Source organism: Triturus cristatus, chromosome 2_1 (assembly GCF_964204655.1).
Source record: "Triturus cristatus chromosome 2_1, aTriCri1.1, whole genome shotgun sequence".
Lineage (NCBI taxonomy): Eukaryota > Metazoa > Chordata > Amphibia > Caudata > Salamandridae > Triturus > Triturus cristatus.
Genome location: NC_140581.1, coordinates 976,511,109 through 976,532,510, shown reverse-complemented (window position 1 = coordinate 976,532,510; position 21,402 = coordinate 976,511,109). Strand labels below are relative to the sequence as shown.

General features: G+C 47.7%; 1 long non-coding RNA gene across 1 annotated transcript in view; it reads right to left on the bottom strand.

Moving 5' to 3' along the window:
- Window positions 1-10,632: 10,632 nt before the first annotated feature.
- LOC146866149 (uncharacterized) overlaps window positions 10,633-21,402 on the bottom strand; it is a 136,912-nt gene continuing 126,142 nt past the window's right edge. Inside the window, exon 3 of the long non-coding RNA XR_014970555.1 lies at window positions 10,633-10,808. This is a non-coding gene — a long non-coding RNA (uncharacterized LOC146866149). The remainder of the gene's footprint in view (window positions 10,809-21,402) is intronic.

The following is a 21,402-nucleotide window of genomic DNA, read 5'->3' as shown; positions in this document are numbered from 1 at the left end:
CATTCTGCTTAAAGCATCAAAGCATAATGGAAACTTTCAGTGAAGGCCATATTGGCGCCTCCCTAACTGTACTTGTCGGAGGAAACAATACTTGCATACAGCAAGTAACCCTGGTGTTCACGGTGACTAGATATGCGATACCCGGGAGCATCCCACAACAACCTTGATCGCTCAGCTTCAAGTAACTCCTATTCGAAAGTAGCTCAAACGCTGCTGTGATCATGACAGCTGGAGTCCCTTTCATGTGGCAAGACAGATTCACAATTGAACCATTACAAACTCCGTGCAAAATAATAACATGAGAGATCCGTTTAAAGCGTTCCTGCAGTTAGTACCACTAAGAAACACCTCTCGATCCCCACTCCGGCATCAAAATCTATATGGTAAATCCCAAGATTTCCTAATGTATTCATTACCCAATTTTTTATATCTGCCTATCTGCCTTTGCTCAATGCAATAGTGAAACTGAAAGGTCGTGACCGGGAGAGTAATTCGGCCATGAAGTAGCCAATCTGTTGATGGTAATTCAGCCACTGTGAATGGTAGCCTATCCAGTTTTTCAATTTGCAGCATTGTATATTTAGTTCCCTTTTGTGCCATTTCTATCTGTGTATCAGTTAGACTGTGTTCTGAAAACATAGATGTATTGTTTATAAAACGCCAAGGCACAATTCCTGCACGCAAAGATTGTAGCATCCACCTTAATAACATAATAGAACATAACTGTGATTGGTCGTGTTGTAATATGGCCAAATCTTGTTCCAAATATGTCAATAGTAGAAGATACAATGTTGCCCAATGAATATACTCTGGAGGTCAAAGTTGTTAACCCATTATCTACCGCAGCAAAAGCTTTTCCTCAGTTTATACGGTCTATTTCCTGTATTCTCTCTGCGGTTTCTTGTTGGTAAATTTCCCGGATTTCATTATCGGCAGCATAAATGCCTGCATATATGAAACTTTTTTGATGTGGTTTCCTAGGTCCTTGTAAAAAGTCCCTAAGATCCATGTCTTGTGAGAGTAAAGATAAGTGTTGTTTCACTTCTGCAAGTGTTGAGGTTTCTAGCCAATCTAGGCACAACTTTCCAACACTGTACGATGTCACTACCCCTGGATGTGCTCTCTGTACATAACGTGGGTCTGGCCTATGCATACTAAGTCCCCTGGTGATGTTCAGGAACCGTTTATGACATGTGTTTGTGTTTAAGGGCCAAACCACCCGCTCCTTCTAATTTGGGTCTGATCTATTGTACCTTAGTACGTCATCAACCGTTGCCCCTCCCTTTATAGAATAATTTTGCCACCCCTGTGTTGGTGTAGGTAACCTTGGAGTGTTCAGGTCTTGGTTATTCCAAGACAGGATGTCTGTTGCACAGTATCATTTAAAAAGATCATCTGCTGTGGAATGAGGCATGCTCTAAATAGTGCCTCTGGACCCTGGACTTGCCAGTACCTTGATCCCCAAATTGATTTTGAGTCAATTTCGTCTTTCCATAGGTGGAAACCCTGTTCAGACAATTGGGCCAAAAAGGAAGAAGAGTAAATTTGTTTGGTGTTTGTCAACATAATTTTGAGTGCTGGTGTTGGTACAACCTAATAATAAAATGAGGCTGGGTCTGTTGTGTTAAACCCTGAAAAGTATGCAAATTTCTGTGTAAACATTTGTGAACTACTTTTTGGTGATGTTGGGCAATGTTCCCACTGATGGTACTCAAATACATTCCTAGGTGAAATGGATTTGTGCAGGAAATGATGACCATAATGTTGGTAACAGTACAATTTGTCATAGTCTGAAGAACCCTCTAAAATTTAATTATAAGAAAATGCAGCAGTTTTCTCTAAATCAGAGAACATGTTATTTACTGTTTCAGTGTCCCAATCATCAGAAAATGTACTGGAGGTAATGATATCACTTAATGATAGTATAAATTCATGATTCATTTTTAATAGTTCAGTCGGGCCTAAGATGTTGAAATCAACCTTGTGCCATACTATACCATCGGGTATAGGAACTGCTGTAATGTTCACTGATGACAAGTCTCTTTGTTCACAATGTGATGATGGATGTGGCTTCAGTAGGATGTTGACCTTTTGGGCTGTGGACCATTGTTGAAGATAGTGTCCATTGATAAGCATACTAAAAGTCAATATAAGCCTAGCCAGAAAAGAAAAAACAATATCCTAGAAATTGCCCAGAGCTCAATGCAAGGTGATATCAGGTATGTCTTTTGAAGAAAGAGAAGAAAGTTCTTTACTTGTTGCTTGAACGTTGTTTTGGCTGGCGTAGTTTCTGGCTCGCTTGGATCCAGAGAAAACGTATCAAAGTTAATGAAATAGCCAGAAGCAGTTCGATCAATTGTAGGAGTTGCATCGGGATTAGTTAAAAATGTTATTTTCCTCTCGACGAGGCATGTTGATGTAGACTTCTGTATTACATCAACTTGTGTATTATTCTGATTTTCATTTTGAATTTGAATGTCAGGTTCAAGTGGAACAAGTTCCATAGCATTGTTGCTTAGTCCTTCATTCCTTACAGGTGGCTCTTCAAACGTGATGAGTCTTTCTGTTTGAACTTCTTGTATTGTAGCTAGAGAAGGGCATCTGATACAGTGGAGTCCACTAGGCCTACTGTTTAGTATCGGCCACATAGTGTGGTTTGATTAAGTCGATTTAGACAAATCTTTTCTCCATTTTTCCGGCAAGAGGCGGGAGCAGCAGATTTCTTGTTCCGTGTACTGCAAGGATTGGTACAGGTTTTCAGTAAGAGGGTCAAATTCCTTTTTGTCCGCAATTTTCTCTCTTACCAGATCCCCGACTTTTGGGATCCAGACAGGTCTTCCCATGACTACCTTGACTTCCTGAGTGAGAATCTGCTTTAGATGGACATTGCTTTGTTTTGTCCTGGATTCATTTAGATCCTGTTAAACAGCCAAACGATCATGGATATCAAATGGTTTTTCATCCGCCACTGCGCCTTCACAATCAAGATCAGGTACCCACATTCGTGTCCCAAAGAGGACCTCATATGGAGTGACACCCCCTAGAGAGCATCTTGGCTGGTTGTTTAATGCCCGCTGAACCCCATATAGGTGTGTGACCCAACTACCGCCCTTGCCTAATACCCTAGCTCAGTGGTTCCCAAACTGGGGTCCACGGACCCCCAGGGGTCCGTGACACATTCCCAGGAGGTCCGCAGGCAGCAGTTTTAAAAGCAAGGCAAAGTTCCTTCTATAAACAGCAGTTTTTGGGCAGCAATAAAAGGGTCAAGATAACTCCAGTGATTAATGTAACTGCTGCAGAGAGATAGGGGGTTTGTCCAGTGGCAGCTTTGAGTCATCTCAGGAAGCCCAGATGGTTAATATGCCTGCTGCAAAAAATGTCCACCACGCATTTAAAAAAAAAAAACAGTATTTTGTTTTGTGCATAGCTCAGTCAGTTCCTGCTTTTGCTACAGAGACTCTTTTGTTATTATGCAGGTCACAAGTTCCAATCGCATTTAGCACAGTGAGCTATGAACTGACATCAAAGAGCAGCAAGCAAACTGCATGGTACAAGTTAGTAAGTTATGCTTTTTCCCAGTCTTTCATTAACCCGATGCTGCTAAAAAGGTTTGTTTGGGTAGAAATAAATCCTTATTATTAAAGTCAATGCTAACCCCTGTGTTATTTTCTGAATCCTGAGTTTGTGCTCTCCAGACCAAGCACTCTTAAAAAATGCCTACCAGTATGGATGACTTGTGAATCCTACACCTTGTAGTCCCCTTTGCCTTATGTAACATTTTCTAGTCACTGATTTACAGACGTATGATTCATTGTCTCTGTTTGTGTGTGATTTAAAGTGCTCTGACACCCTACAGTGGTATGAAAGGTGCTATAAAACAAATTAAATACATGCATTAGTGGGGCTTTGGAGAGATGAGAGGCACTGTTGGAGGGTAGTAGTGAGGGAATCAATGAAGATTGACAAAAGATTGTTGTATGCTGGTGCATAGTAAGGTCATTATTTCAATTCAATATATAATGACAAATGTGTTGTAAAATGCACCATTTCCCCCAAAATGTTCTTGGGGGAGGGGCCTCCAATGCCCCCTTTGTAGTGGTCAGACTCACTTGCTGCACTTGGTGTGCACTGTATAGGGACTAGTCTGCCAACATTTGCCAGAGCAGCTTTAAGTTTCCAGTCCAGCCTTGGCAGGAGCAGGAGCCCCAGGCTGGGAAATAAAACCAAACAATGGAAAGTTAGTCGCGAGATGCAGCACCAACCTTCCCATTAGGATTTTTCTATTTTTGCAAATATTTTAATATAAAAATACTAAAATCTTTAGTAATTTACGTCTAGTCTTTGTTTGATGTACACACGTGTGTGTTTGTTTTTTCTTCTTCGAATTAGTTTTAATGTTTGACATTTAAATCATACAAATTGCCTGGGGGTCCCCGGCTGCCAGTAGTCACTCAATGGGGGTCCTCAGGAGTGAAAAGTTTGGGAACCAGTGCCCTAGCTGTTAAAGATTGCTTTCAGTCCCATCTTTTTCTCTCCACAACCGAATTTCCCTCAGGATGGTACGGAGATGAGAACCGCACTGCTACGCCCATTCCTTCCATGGCCTCTTTGTAAGCCCGAGAGCTAAACGGAGGGCCGCAGTCAGAATGTAAAGTGCTAACTGCGTATGTGCCGATAAAGACACGCAAATCTTTTATAAGTTTGAGCATCAGCCGAACGCTGAGGCCATACCCATAGGAATCTCGAGCATGATTCCACTGCAACCATAATATATCTGTAAGCCCGTCCATTTGTAAGGAGACGCAGTGGTCCAAGTACACACATGCAAGAGGTTTGTCAGATTTTAGTAATGGCGTCTGTGCCAGGCGTGCAACGGTGGAGCCTTTCATTTGCTAGCAGATGTCGCATTTCAAGACATAGGGGCCTATTAGGATGGGGGGTGGAAAACCACCCCGACCGCCATGGATCCGTAAATCAACCGCCTGCCGGCACCGTGGAAAAACCAGCGTCCAAATTAAGGACAACCGCCAAAAAACACCAACCGCGGGGAAACAAGGCCAAGAAAAAATGCCCGTAGCGGGCAGAGATGGCCAAAATCCGTTCGCGGCGGTCGCATTTGCAGCGGTAAACAATCAATCTGCCGCCAGGACAGCGGAGACACCGCACGTCAAATTAAGATAACCCCGATGCCCCCGCGGTACGTTCCGCTGTTTCCGACCGCCGCGGTCGCAAACAGTGATGAATGGGAGAGCCGGCAGAAGAGCTTGCAGCACAGCCACCGCTGCAGACGCTCCGTGACAAATATGGCGGATGAAAGAAAAAACCCACAACAAGGCTACAAATTGCACACAGCAAACTAGCCATGCACCCAAAAACACAGAACACACCCCAATGACACAACCACATGGCAAATACAAAAATACAAATCCCAGGACAACCCACACAACACACCTGACAGCAAAACCCCATTTGGACGCACCCACATAGCTGAGTATAAAACCAGCCCCTTCCCTGACCATAATCCTTTCCAACATTCCAAGACTGAAGGCCACTAACCCTGACAACAAAGGATAGGCAAAGCAACACACCAGCACTACTCACACCACACACAGCATCACCACCACTTCCACACCTGCACATCACCCCCACCACAACACACACCATGGCAACACATAAAATGCCAACATTCACAGAGAGTAAGTTGAAGGTTATGGTAGATGAGATAGTCAGAGTGGAGCCACAACTGTTTGATAGCCTGGTCCAACAGACACCATTAGCCACAAGAGCACAAACGTGGGCAAGGATAGTTGATAAGGTCAATGCAGTAGGGACCACCCCGCACTCAAAAAATGAAATCATGAAGCGGTGGAAGGACCTGAAGAGGGTTGTCAAACAGAAGAGGAGCAAGAACCGTGAGCTGGCTCAGAGGACTGGTAGTGGCCCTCCCATCCCACCAAAACTATTCAATGCATGGGTGGAGAAGGTGCTTGCCATACTGCCTCCAGAGGGTCTCACAGGAGATGCCGGGGGAGTGGAGGCTGGTAAGTACAAACAAATGCCTACCACCACACTGCTATGTACTGTCTTGCACAACTACAACACTACACCTCCTAGGCCCAAGTACATTAATCTGTACCACACACTCCCCAACACATGTCTCACAGATCCAACATTCACACACTCACATCCACCCCAAACATAGCTAGCAACATTACCATGGGGTCATGTGCACAGGCAGCCAGCACAACAACTTCCACCAGGCCCCCTTGTCCCACAGCTCAGCAAGATAGAGCACTCCACACCCAGAAGCAGTTGGACGCCATTGGCTCACCACAAACAAACTAACAGGTAGGTAGCTATTTTGCAATGGAGGCTGTTTTGGGGGTGGGAGGCCTGCACTACAACTCCCACCATGCACCCTTGTCACCCAGCTCAACAAGATGGAGCACTCCCTCCCACCCAGATGCATGTGGCAGCCATGCTCTCACTACAAACAAACTAACAGGTAGGTAGACCACATCCCTGGGAGGGCTGTTTGGGGGTGGGAGGCCTGTACAATAACTCACACCAGGCTCCCTGACACACACCTGAGAAGGATGGAGCACTCACCCACACCCAGAGGCATTTGCCAGCCATTGAATGATTCACACTCACCTAACAGGTAGGTAGACCTCTTCCCTGGGAGGACTGTTTGAGGGTGGGAGACCTGCACAACAACTCATACCCGGCCCACTGACCCACCCCTGAGAAGATTGGAGACCTGCCCCTCCACCCAGAAGCATTTGGAAGCCATTGTCTCATTACAAACAAACTAACAGGTGGGTAGCCATCTTCACAGGGAGGGGTGTATGTGGGTGGGAAGGCTACAGTAATACTCCCACCAGGCACCCAGGCACTCCACAGCCAGAAGCAGTTGGAAGCCATTGTCCCACTACAAACAAACTAACAAGTAGGTAGCCATCTTGCCATGGAGGCTGTTTGTGGATGGGAGGCCAGCACTACAACTCCCACCATGCACCCTTGTCACCCTTGTCACCCAGCTCATCTAGATGGAGCACTCCCTCCCACCCACATGCATGTGGCAGCCATGCTATCACTACAAACAAACTAACAGGTAGTTAGCCACTTACCAAGGAAGTACCGTTTGGGGGCGGGAGTCCTGCACTACAACTCCCACCATGCCCCCTGTCCCACCCCAGAGCAGGATGGAGCACTCCCCCCTGAAGCAGTAGGAAGCCATTGTCTCACTACAAACAAACTAACAGGTAGTTAGACCACATCCCTGGGAGGGCTGTTTGGGGGTGGGAGGCCTGCACAACAACTCACACCAGGCCCTCTGACCCACCCCTGAGAAGGATGGAGCACTGCCCCCACCCAGAAGCATTTGGAAGCCATTGTCTCACCACAAACAAACTAACAGGTAGGTAGCCATCTTGACATGGAGGCTGTATGGGGGCTGGAGGCCTGTACTACAACTCCCACCATGCCCCCGTCCCACCCCAGAGCAGGATGTAGCACTCCATACCACCCAGAAGCATCAGGAAGCCATTGTCCCACTGCAAACAAACTAACAGGTAGGTAGCCATCTTAACAGGGAGGGGTGTTTGTGGAGACTGTACTACAACTCCCACCATGCCCCCTGCCTCACCTCTGAGCGGGATGGAGCACTGCCCCCCACCCAGAAACAGCTGGAAACCATTGTCTCACTACAAACAAACTAACAGCTAGGTAGCCATCTTCACAGGGAGGTGTGTATGTGGGTGGGAAGTCTGCAGTAATACTCCCACCAGGCCCCCAGGCATACACCTGAGCTGGATGGAGCACTCCACACCCAGAAGCAGTTGGAAGCCATTGTCCCACTACTAACAAACTAACAGGTAGGTAGTCATCTTCACAGGGAGGCTGTGTGGGGGTAGGAGGCCTGCACTACAACTCCCACCATGCCCCCTATCCCACCCCAGAGCAGGATGTAGCACTCCACACCACCCAGACGCTTCAGGAAACCATTGTCCCACTACAAATAAACCAACAGGTAGGTAGCCATCTTAACAGGGAGGGGTGTTTATGGGTGTGAAGACTGTACTACAACTCCCACCATGCCCCCTATCCCACCCCTGAGCAGGATGGGGCACTGTCCCTCACCCAGAAGCAGTTGGAAGCCATTGTCTCACCACAGACAAACCAACAGGTAGTTAGCCAGTTACCAAGGTAGTACCATTTGGGGGTGGGAGTCCTGCACTACCACTCCCACCATGCACCCTGTCCCACACCTGAGCACGATGGAGCACCACCCTCACCCAAAAGCATGTTGCAGCCATTGCATTGTTGACCATCATCTAACAGATAGGTAGCCATCTTCACAGGGAGGTCTTGGGGGGGTTGCATTACAACTCCCACCAGACAGCCCTGTCCCAACACAAGTAGAATGGAGCACTCCACACCCAGAAGCAGTTCCATGCCATTGGCTCACTACAAACTAACAGGTAGGCAGACATCTTCCCTGGGAGGTCTGTTTGGGGGTGGGATACCTGAACAACAACTCACCCCTGGCCGACTCGTCCCCCAGACCATCACGATGGAGCATCCCCTCCTACCCAGATGCATGTGTCAGCCATTGTATCACTACAAACAAACAGGTAGGTAGACATATCATGCTTGTTTGTCACACCCCTGAGCAGTATGCAAGCCTCTACCACACACACACACACACAGATGTGTGAAGTCAAAGCCAAATGGAAAAACATTACAGGTAAGTAGCCAGTATGTGCACACAGCCATTCTCCTCAAAAAGCTTGGTGCCATATGACAACACCAGCCCTCTCATTGCACACACATACACATCGATCCTATTGCCACTCACAGTGTGCACACAGCTAAGCAAATGAAACTTTCACAGCAACCAAAGTGTGACACACCAATGCACATATGGAAGAAAGTCTGGGCACAATCATGCACAGCACTGAATTCCATGTGTAAGTGCCATGGGGCCAGAGCAGCAAGGACCAAATGAGAAACAAGAAAGCATGGTTGTTGGTACAAATCCAGATATGCACATGACAAGACAAAGGTATGCAGGAAGTGATAATGGCCAGTTCATGCCCAGATGTAACGTCTGACAGGGCAGAGTAAGCCAAAAATAGTTCTCACCGAAATTTGTTTTTTGCTGCGCTAATCCCTAGATAGCACCATGTCCCTGTACTCACAAATTTTGCACATTGTGCATGATAGGTATTGACAACTTACACCAAGTGATGCATGTACCACAGCATCCCATCAGGAGGCACAGTAGTGCACATAGAAAAAAATATGATGATTAGTCAACAGTGTGGTGTACAAACAGTGAATGATATAGAGCTAACACACAGCTTTTGGGGTGCACTACAATGACCATCTCCCATCTGACCCACAGGTGACCAAGAACTCACTGCAGAGGACATCACCAGCAACCTGCAGTGCCAGTCACCCCCCCCTACAAGGACTCTCGAATGTTGACTCCGGGGATTCTTTGGATGATGTGCTTGAAGCCGGCCCATCTGGTGTGCCAGGGCGCAACAGGTCACAGGACCCCATCGTCCCCCCACCACATCTGCTGCAATACCAACGTCTCTGCAGACCCCTGCTGTCACGGCCTGTGCATCCTCCACCACCACTATCACCACGACCACCACCATCACCACCACCAGTGCTGCCTGTAACACTCCCCCTGTCCCAGAGGATTAACACCCCACACCACCGACTGAGGAGGACAGGGAGAGGATGCGGGTGCCTACAGTGGTGAGGCAACAGGTCCGTGGCAGCAGGGAAGGTGGGAGGTGCAGGTTCACTCATAGACACCAAGAGGCTGGGACCCAATCCCTGGACCACATTAACAGAGTCCTTGCGGCATATGAACGTGCCCAGGGACGAACTGGCCGGTCGGAAGAAGTGTTCCGCAAGCTCATCCTGCTGATGAGGTCCATCAACACCTGCATGGGACAAATTGTGGTCCTCTTGGGCCAGCAAGTGGCGGTACTGAGGGCCAATCCTGCGCCACAACCAACACCTCCACCTCCCTCTGGTGGGCTGCAGGATGACAGTTCACCATCCTCCCATGCGGCCACAGAGAGGGGTGAGTCCTCAGACCCCACTTGCCCTACAGCTGGACCCCTCCCTGCCAAGCAACATAGGGGCCGTCCGTAGAAAACCCTGGGAGTAACTGGAGGCAAAGCACCTGCCAAACGCCAGTCAGGGAGCCAGCCATGATGGCAACCCTCTTCACCACTGCATTGACTTTTTGGACTGTCCTTCCGCACACCGCCTTGTGAATGGCATCTGTCTGTTGGACTGGGTCACCACATCAATGTTGTGATTTCTCGATTATCTCATTTACCACAACTGTCAACTCACTGCTCCACTAATCACATCAATGTAAATGTTCACCCCCTCACATGTCACCATGGAAATAATAAATCCTTACACACATGTTGTTGTGTTTGCTCCGTCTTTATTCCAGAATGTACAGTCTTCAACATGATTACAATGTACCAGGAGTATGGAATGTATGCACCATGCTGAACATAGGTTGTGACATCCCACCTGCGCTGGACACCGTGTGCTGGAATGATCCAGTGGCAAAAAAATGCAGGGCTGCCATTACCTTAGACGTGGGGGTGAAAGCTGTTGGATATGTTCAGCGAGCCTGCAGGTGGGGCTCCAACTGAGCACAAAGGGTCTGTAGGGTGGCTCTATACAGACGCAATTTCCGGATGATCTCCTCATTCTCCATGTCTGCCAGCACGGTGAAGGGACGATGCAGATTTGGTCTCCTCCTAGTTGAGATGAAAGTGGACACATATCAATGCAATACATCATGAGATGGGCACAGCATCTCACGTTTTGGCGGACACAACACCAACAATGACTGTCATCAAAATTGTGTTACAGACCAGCTGACATGTAGGGACTCCTTCAGCTACACTAATCGTACACCTGTCAACTGACTCACAACAAGTACCTCCAAATAATACTCGCCATATGAGAATGCACATAGGGATATGGCCACATTCACCATGGTAACGCCTGGGAGTAAAAATGCAACACCACTGTCTCACACCTAGCCGCTGCACCTGACACACCTTCAGGCGTTAGTCGAACCTGGCACACATCAACAACACAATGACCACAGGCTGAGCGTACATGATGGGTGTGTGCATGGTCAAGCATAAGTGAACAGGCACATATGGACAATCTTCATCTTGAAAAACATCGCAGTGATTTTCCCTGCACTTTTGCATCTTGGCACACATTGGGGAGTCCATAACAACACTGTCCTGTGTACAGGCTCATCAATATCACAAATGACATGTGAGGGAGTACATGTCAATCTAAGCAATCACATACACAAACATGGCATGTGTAGTCAGCAGTGGGGTACATGGCACATTGGCATTGTGTGCACTATGACGTGCCATCAACCATGTGGCCACTGTGCACTGTGGATGACTGCCAGATGGCCATTGACACAGCATGTGTCCATTGGTGCTGTCACAGTCATCTGACACCCAAATCCTGTTCACCAATGTCACTGTATGGCACCCAACTTGCGGTAGCTACCGCCTGGCCCCTGTGGTGTGTCACCGCCAATGCCCGGGACACAATCGCAGTAGTGATAGGCATATGCACATGATGAAATGGCGGTTAGCATGCTCCTCCATCCAAATCCCGGTCACCCATGTCACTGTATGGCACCCAACTCGCGGTAGCTACTGCATGGCCCCTGTGGTGTGTCACCGCCAATGCCCGGGACACAATTGCGGTAGTGATAGGCATATGCACATGGTGAAATGGAGGTTGGCATGCTCCGCCACCCAAATCCCGGTCACCCGTGTCACTGTATGGCACCCAACTCGCGGTAGCTACCGCATGGCCCCTGTGGTGTGTCACTGCCAATGCCCGGGACACAATTGCGGTAGTGATAGGCATATGCACATGGAGAAATGGCAGCTGGCATGCACCGCCACCCAAATCTCGGTCACCCATGTCACTGTATGGCACCCAACTTGTGGTTGTTACAGCATGGCCCCTGTGGTGTGTCACCGCCAATGCCCGGGGCACAATTGCAGTAGTGATAGGCATATGCACATGGTGAAATGGAGGTTGGCATGCTCCGCCACCCAAATCCCGGTCACCCATGTCACTGTATGGCACCCAACTCGTGGTAACTACTGCCTGGCCCCTGTGGTGTGTCACCCCCAATGCCCGGGACACAATTGCGGTAGTGATAGGCATACGCATGTCATCTTAAATGATTCGGTGGTGGTCCCATCCTCCTAGGATCACCCCAAGCAGTTATTGGCAAAAATACAATCCCAACCAAAGGCCCTGCAAACCATTATGGGACGAGATTAGCAGTGGGCAGTGAATATTATAGTGTCCAACATCAAAATAATTCTACAAAGAGCTGCAGTTCAAGTAGTCGTTACTAGATGTCCCTCATGAGTCAAATGCAAAAGATTTGAAATTATTATTACATCAAGCTGCAGTTCCACTAGTCGTTACTAGATGTTCCTCACGAGTCAAATGCAAAAGCTTCATGAAAGGGTTTCAATGCTTTTGCATTTGACTCGTGAGGCACATCTAGTAATGACTAGTGGAACTGCAGCTTGATGTAATAGTAATTTCAATGCTTTTGCATTTGACTCGTGAGGGACATCTGATGCCAGTGGTGACGCATCCATGTTGGCGGGCACAGGGAACGGGGACTCTGCATCATCTTCCACCACACAGCGTACAGTGCCCACCCTCCCAGCCACTTCCTCTGGTGCTGCCCGTGTTCGCACCAGTAAGAGGGGAAGAGTGTCCTTCACCCCAGGCTCCACAGCCCCTGCCTCTGTCCCCCCTGCTGCCATCAGTGCTGAGTCTGAGACCTTTTGCGCCAGCTGTGTGTAGGCCAGACAGCTCTCCTCAATGCATTCATAGACCATGACAAAAAGTTGGCTCAGGTGGTTGCTTTCATGGAGGGCATACATTCAGACATGGGTGGGCTGCACCAGACTGTCCAGTCCGCAGTGATGGCAGCCCTTCAACTGGCACAATCTCAGAGTCCAGCTCCAGTCCCTTTGTCCACCCCCCTGCCAGAGGCCATGTCTGATGATAGTGACCATGCTCCAAAGACCTCAAGGTCACGATACAGCACACGTAGCACACAGCAGCAGCAGCAGCCAAAGCGGTGCAGGCCGCAGACACCAACTACACAGAAAACCAAAGCCACCCCAGAGCACAAAGACAAAAGCCCGTCAGGCGACACCAGGGGCCAAAAAGCAAAGAAGCAGACCTCAGGGTCACATGCCTCAGAGCCATCCCCAGCCAAGGACTCTCCTGTCCCAAAAGCATCTCGCAAAGACAAGCATACAATTTCCGTGCCCACTGAGAAGGTGGTGCCTGACAAGGTTACACATAAGAAGGGCTCCAAGGCAGATTCACCCACTACCTCGACTCCCATTCCAAGGCCAGTGAAGTAGGGAAAGGAGGGCACTGTAGGGGGAACACCAGGTAGACAGGAGATGGAGGGGCAAAGGCAAGGCCATGAGAAGCTTAGTACTGGACCCATCATGTCCCCAGAGGGAGGGCCAGCATCTGCACCTAATGCAGCCTTGGTGGTGAGTGTGCCTGTTGTGTCCACACCACTTCCCATTGATCCAAAGTCAGGCAAGCCATTTAGAATCCCCAAGAAGTGGAAAGGCACCCCTCCACAATCTCCCACCCACACTGTGTCTCACATCTGCATGACTCCACCTCCACATGCCACTACACCACCTGGTCCAAGCAGCCCTCCGGCTTGCCAAGCCACTGATAGCTCTACCTCAGCTGGGCCTCTCTCTCCCCAGTCAAGTGCTCCAACTGTGCCCGACACACAGCCAGCTCCCAATCTGATTGACAGCCAAGTCTGAATGTTGGTCAACCTCACACACCTATTTCTCCCACAGCGGGGCCTGTGCTGCCCATCGTGACACCCCAGACTCTGTTGCTGACCATGGCAGGGTACAGTCGTACACATTCCCTGTGCAGCTTCTCATGGACTCACTCAGCACTTTGTCCTGCTCACTGGCCTTGTCCTTCACTGCTGTGTGCCCCTTGCCTGTGCAGCTTCTCATGTACCTCAGCTGCACTTTGTCCTGCACACTGGCCTTGTCGTTCAATGCTGTGTGCCCCCTGACTGTGCAGCTTCTCATGGACTCTCTCTGCACTTTGTCCTGCCCACTGGCCTTGTCGTTCACGGCTGTGTGCCCCTTGCCTGTGCAGCTTCTCATTTACTTCAGCTGCACCTTGGACTGGCCACAGGCCTTGCTGTTTGCACCCTGCCTGTGCTGCGTCTCATGGACTCCCTCTGCACTTCGTTTTGACCACTGGCCTTGTTGCTCCTTGCTGTGTTGAACTATTTCCTGTGCAGCTTCTCATGGAATCACTCTGCACTTTGTCCTGCCCACTGGCCTTGTCGTTCACTGCTGTGTGACCCCTGCCTGTGCAGCTTCTCATGGACTCACTCTGCACTTTGTCCTGCTCACTGGCCTTGTTGTTCACTGCTGTGTGCCCCTTGCCTGTGCAGCTTCTCATGGACTCACTCTGCACTTCGTTTTGACCACTGGCCTTGTTGCTCCTTGCTGTGTTTAACTATTCCCTGTGCAGCTTCTCATGTACCTCATCTGCACCTTGGACTGGCCACTGGCCTTGCTGTTTTCCCCCGCCTGTGCAGCTTCTCATGGACAAGCCCTGCATTTTGTGCCTTGGTCTTCTCTAATGGGGCCTATCTGTGAAATTTGTGAATAAAGACAGTTGCTCCTGTTGTCTGTTTTGTCAGTGTCCTTCCTGAATAAAGTTTTTCCTGTGTGCATATGGTTTAATGTGCCACATGCCCTGTGTGCCACCTCAACATTGCCAATGGCTTGTCTGACTTATTCAATTTTGTACTGGGGTGGCAGGGACTTCAGTTCTTCCTGACTGTGATACTTGTGGGTCCAATGATGTTGTTTTTTGATGGTACGCCGTTGTCATTATCATTCTTTGTTCATGTTGGCTATATTGTACACATGTCAGGTTTGGGGGTACTGCCAGCCCTGTGTGGGATTCTTTCCACAGGATTGTAGGCAGGCTGGCCAGGGTCATCATGTATGTATGTCCTTACTTCCTGTGTGCCCAGCAGTGTAGGTGTATGGTTATGTTGTGATGGGCAGTCATCCTAGTCACATGGGTTGCTTTCAATGTGTGCACTTGGGTGGTCAAGAAGTGAGCAGTATGAAGGGGGTGAGATTGTCGTGAGTGTTGATGTGTGTGTGTGCCCATGCAATGTCAACTACACACACGTGTCACCCAGGAGTAGAGTGCCTGTTTGTGTGATTGTTCAGGGCTGTGATTGTGATTGAGTGCACATGTGTGAGTTGTATGTTGTGCACTGTGCAGTGTGTTGGTGTGTCCTTGCAATTCTGGCTGACTCCTACTTGTTGCTTTTGCCAATTGTGAGTATGCAGAGTGTGTGACTGGCAAGTCAGGGTTTTGTTTTGTTGAACAGCTGTGTGTCTTGATACTGTTTGTACTCACCGTGCATACCTGCTCAACCACACTGACATTGTGTGTGTGATGTTCTCATGTATTGCTGTCACATGGTGCTTTATTGCCTCCCGTGTGGCATGTGGTGTGCGGTGTCATACCATCCCCTATCTGTGCTTCAGATGCCTTGACATTGTGAGTCAGCACTCCCTCTATTTGTGTATGGTACACCCCTGCCATGTCCACTACTGAAGTGCACACCACTTCACTTTGATGTCAGCTGTCCCCTTGTGATGCCTGTGTGTGTGCCTCCCCATCACTTTATTTGTGACAATGTGCTTTGTGTTGCAGATCTTTGGCCAGGAGCACTGTGCCACTCATTACATTTCCCCAATTAGTTATATGTGTTGTTCTTGTACTGTTCAGCAGTCATGGTTGCTCATGTGCAGTTCAACTGTTTGTGCTGCCCAGTCCTCTGGTCAAGTTGTTTCCACTTTTGTGTCCCAGAGATGTGCATCTGTGGGTGTTGTGTTAGGTGTATGTGTGTATGCTGGGGTACTGCTTGACTTCCTGAGTGTGATGTTATCAGTGTGCTGTTTTGATTGTTGTTGTGGGTGTTCATGGTGTGTCACTCATGGCTGTGTGGGACTGTTACGTTTTGTGTGCGCACACTGCTTGTTGTGCATGCAGTGCTGTGGGTGTATGGTGCCTTGCCCTGGCCTGTTGTGCATCCCCTGATGTCCTGCTGTGTTTGCTATGTGATTTATTGTCATGTGCATCTGTTGCGTGTTTGATGTGGCTGTGTTGTTCTGTGATGGTGCACTTCTTGTCTGTGTTGTGGTATGTTGTCTGTGCATTGTTCCTGACTGATGAGGTTGTGCACTCCTGTTGTGTCTGTACTCCCATTGCCTTCCCACAGTTTGGCTGCAGAGGTCATGTGCGGTCTTGTTGTGGTTCTGTCTGTGTTTCTGTTGAGTTATTTGTTTGGCTGTTGTTTCTGTGCAGACATTGGTTCTGGTATCCCTGTGTGTGTGTGTGATGTTTGTGGATACCCCCAGGGAGTGTGATTGTTTGCCTGTGTATTGACTGGCCATTATTGACACCCTTCTGTGTGTCTAACACTGGGTTTGTGTGCTGCAGGTGTGAGGGGGTATGTGTGTAGATTCCTACTTGTGTTTGACAGTCATGGAGTGTGTCAATGTGCCCTGTGTGTTGTGCTGCTAGCGTACTCCTGTGAAGTTGTTGTGTACATATGTGTGGCTGTTCACAGTTTGACTTCAGGGCCTTCCTTTCATCCCTGTGCCTATACATGGGTCGCCTCGCTGTCTCCCCGAGTTGTTGCACTGAGGTGACTGTGGTTTGAGTTCACTCACTGTGCCAGCCATGTGTACTTTGTTGGGGTGAGGGTGTTGTTCTCTGTTCCTTTTCTTGCATGTGATGTACACATGCTTGTTGGTTGTCTCTTTGGCCTTCCATTTGTGTGGACCTCACTTTGGCTTTCCTATATGTAGTGCTCCATTGGTGGTGGCATGTGGTCTGTATATGTGGCTGTGTGTCAGTGTGGGGTATTTCTGTGTGACTTGGCAGGCTGTGTGTCCAGTAGGATGTTTGTTAATTGTATGTGTGTGTGTTCATTTTGTGTTTGTACTCAGCTTTCTTGCCATTAATGTGGTGTTGTTGTGGTGTGTGGGTTGCCCTGGGCCTGTGCTTCTGTGCTGTGTGTTCCTCTGCAGCCACTCCTGCTGTGGCTGTCTCCCTAGTTGTTTGTTTTGTGGTGCAGGGTTTGGATTCACTTAGCTTGGTGTTGGGCATGGGGGTGCACAGGGGTGCACATGGCATGTCCCTTCATGTGGGGCCAGTGTGTTGAGTGTGGATGTGTCGCCCTGTGTACTTTATGCCCTGCCCATGCCTGGCGCTGGCCCTGCCTTCTGCATTGTGCGACTGTTTTCCCTTGTCTTCACTGCTGCGGTGACGTGACCGGGACATTACTTGGAAATCGCGGTGATGTGTGACCTGGCTGCAGAGGGGTGACTTGGTGGCAGGTAGGACATGTGTGGGTACATTTGTGGATGGGTTCCTGGTCCCACCAGGGTGTCTGGTGTGGCCAGGGACCCTGTATCAGCCCATGAGTTGTATTTTGTGGTTGTGTGTGGGATTGTGTTGTTGCGTACCTGCGGCGGCGTCCGTGGCAGTCCATGAGTTGCTGGTGATGTATCAGGTACAGCACCAGTAACACGTGAAGAGCAGGATCCATTGAGGTCGGGACCGGGAATCAGGTTTAGCGCTCCGCTGTCGAGTTTCCGCCATCTCTGGTTGGGCGGTTTCTCTGCTGCGGTGCGACTGGCTTTTTGGGGCATCCTGATTTGTACAGCGGATGGGACATCATTCCGCACGGCGGTGAGTTTCCATTGGCTCCCACCACCGTGGTGGCGGGCGCACTTTGATGGCGGTGACAGCTACGATAATATCTCCGTCTATTCTCGTTTTTGAACGAGTCCGCTCAGCTACGGAAGTTGTGCGGACAGCCCCCTTTGTGGCTTCATCAGCCAATGAATTCCCTTCAACGTGAACATATGGATCACGTGAGTACTCGGTAGCTCGGTTTTCAACTCTGCTACCTGTTCCCATAGCGTTTTATGCTTAATTGTGCCACCTTTTGAGTCCCTAAACCTGTTTTGTTCCCAATGCTGTAAGTACTTATTGTACGACTGCACACAGTAAAAAGAATCACACACGATTAGTGTGGGGAATTGGTGATCCATATTTTCAAGTGCCAGTATCAGTGCTTTTATTTCTGCCAACTGAGCTGTGCAGTCTCCTAGAGATTGCGTCCTTGTGCATCTAGGATGGAACTTGCCATCACGCATGCGACCTTTAACGATAGCACATGCCAAAAAATATTGCTGCTTACTTCCTATAGCCGGTTGCGCAGATCCGTCAGTGTAAATAATATATTCATATTGATCTAGAGGCAAAATTTCATTTGGTAGAGGATATTCTTGTTCATATTGCAGGAATGCTTGAGTTTTTAAACTTGGATCAAATCTGTATCAACGTCTGTTGCCGTAAGAGAATTAGCCCATTGTATCAAGCTGGTACCGGAGTTACGACAATAATGCGTTTCCCCTGAGCCAGTGCTCTTTCTCTTGCTACAGCAGTCTGAACGGCTGTCAGTATTTTTTCTGTTGCAGTGAAACCCATTTCTGCATTCGTGTACGTGTGTGATTTGTATGTGATTGGTACACTTTCTCCTTAATTGAAGGTCAAATAGTTCAGTTCAGTTCAGTTAATCTTTATTTCGATGGTTAAAAATCATCATAAAAATCCATATTATATAAAAAACAAAACACATAATTTTTACATTTCTGATATAGATTAAGATAAAAGCAACCACCAAACAAGCTGGTACAATTCATGTAATAAAGCTGTAGTATTACAGACATAATTGCTTAGTCTCTTGTGTTCCTTAATCTTACTACTACTTTTAAAAAGCTTATTACTGAACATAAAGTGCGCATATAATTTGCTCTTTGGAGGAACAATAATGCGGATTTAGCATGACGAAATTTTCCATTTCTTAAAATGTCAAAAAAGAACCTGCGCCGAGGGGTACGATAAAATGGACATAATAATACAAAATGAAGGGTGTCCTGCGGAGACTTATTGTCGCAGCCGCAGGCACCCTTCTGCTCAATAGTTACGGTAAAACCAGATGCATAAGATAAAATATTAGGTAACAAATTGAGCCTAAAACGACACATTAATAACCTGTCCTGCTGATTATACATCAGAAATAAGTAGGGTTCCATGCTCTCCCCATTTTTAACCAGACAATGAGCTGCTACTGAACGTTTTAATGTTAAGGCTTTGGTTGCTCAAACCATTTCCAATTTTTCCAGCAGCAGTTTTTTAATTTGTGGTTTGCTGGTCCTGGAGATTGTACATGGCTTACTAAAGAGGGTATGCTGGTCTATAGCCTCTAATGTTGTTTTAACATATTTCAGCCATGGGATTTGCATCCCCTTATCCCTTTGCAAACAGTCCGTAACAATTTCTCTGCTTAGTTCCGCCTCAGGATTGGTCCAAATGCTGAGCCAAGCCATGACCGGCCTAATCTTCACCTGGTCTGTGATATATGGGATCCCAAGTTCTGAGTGTGCAATTTCCGCTGGAATAGACTGTGGGATCTTTAGGATTCTGCGGAGAAATTTATCTTCCTCTTGCTGTAAATGTTTAGCATCCCTAAAGCCCCACACCTCAGCTCCATACAATGCCTTAGCGGTACTTATTGAGCTATATAGGCTCATTATTTGTTCTGGGTACCAGTGTCCCAACCTATGAGCAAAATTTAATATTGCACCATTTGAGGAGACCAATTTAGTGCAATGTTCCTCAATCAGTGAATCAAACTGGATCTTGCCGTCAAATAAAAGGCCTAAATAGGGAAAGGTACTTACCGTGCCCATTATGTGGGTCCCTATTTTAAACAGAATTCTTAGTGAGCTTTTTGCCTGCAACCATCGCAAATGATTTGCTCAAATTCACTGAACGGTCTAAATTGTCCATGAATTTTACAAATCCATTAATGAGTGATTGGAGACTTCGTGGGGTTCGTGCAAGCAGGACCGCGTCATCCGCGTACAAAAGTACCAGAATTTGACGCTTCCCTACTTTGGGGCAATCTACAGTCTAAGAAATAAGGCTTGTCTCTAAATCATTGATATACACTGAGAACAAAAAGGGAGCGAGAATACACCCCTGCCTTAATCCACTTGTGCATGGGAATGAGTCAGTTCGCCCCCCCTCCGTGCTAAAGCGAACCCTGGCTGTAGTATTCCAATGCAACTCTCTCAGAATGTTTATAAGGCCCAGGTCTATTCCCAAATTATTCATCATTGCCCACAATTTGTTCCTGTCCACATTATCAAAGGCCGCCGCCAGATCCATAAAACCCATGTATATGGGGCTGTTGCTTTCTTTAGTGTACTTAGCACCAATAAATATAGATTTAGACATTGGTCACTAGTTGATTTTTCCGCTCTGAACCCATACTGTGTATCGGCTATTGTGTGATGCTCTTCAGTCCAGGTCATAAGAAGATTCAAAACCACCCGCCCAAGTATTTTGGCTGATACATCAATCAGCGATATCGGTCTATAGCATTGAGGATTGTCCCTATTCCCTTTCTTAAAGATAGGGACAATTAATGCGGTGGACCAGGATAAATAAGGTCAAATAAGTGTATCCGCTTTGACCCGCAATTATTCGTATCACCAAGTGGCATACGTTTACGCGTGTTTGTAAGTGTTTGGAAGCAATCATGTCTTCCTGAAGTAAACAAAGAATATTAGTATGTTCTTGTGTCCAATCTCTGGCTGAAAAGTCAGGTTTTATTAAGCCATAGAAAGGTTTTACCCTTTGTGTATAATCTAAAAAGTATGTCCTGCCAAAATGTAGGAAGCATAGTATTGATTGTACATTTTTTAATGATTTTGGAGGCTGGAGCAGCGAGCACTTTTCTAAAAAGTTAGCTGCAGGACTTTTGTCTTTACTTGACAGCTCATATCCCAAAAATAGGACATGGAGGTGGGCTATTTTCGATTCTTTTAAGTTGAATTTGTAGCCCTCTCTGGCAAATCACGTAATTATGGTGCTTACCCTGGTCAAGTGCCTCTCTAATTTTCGTCTGTCAGATAAATATAATCCACATAGGACAACGCTTCTTCATCAAATTTTTGAAGTAACTCTGTTACTCTTGCTGAAAATACACCGGGGCTGTTTTTATACCCTTGGGCAAGTCGACAAAACTGTTGTTGTGACCCTAACGCATTGAATGCCCTCAGATACCTGCTTTCAGGCGCTATATTTTGGCAGAAAAAT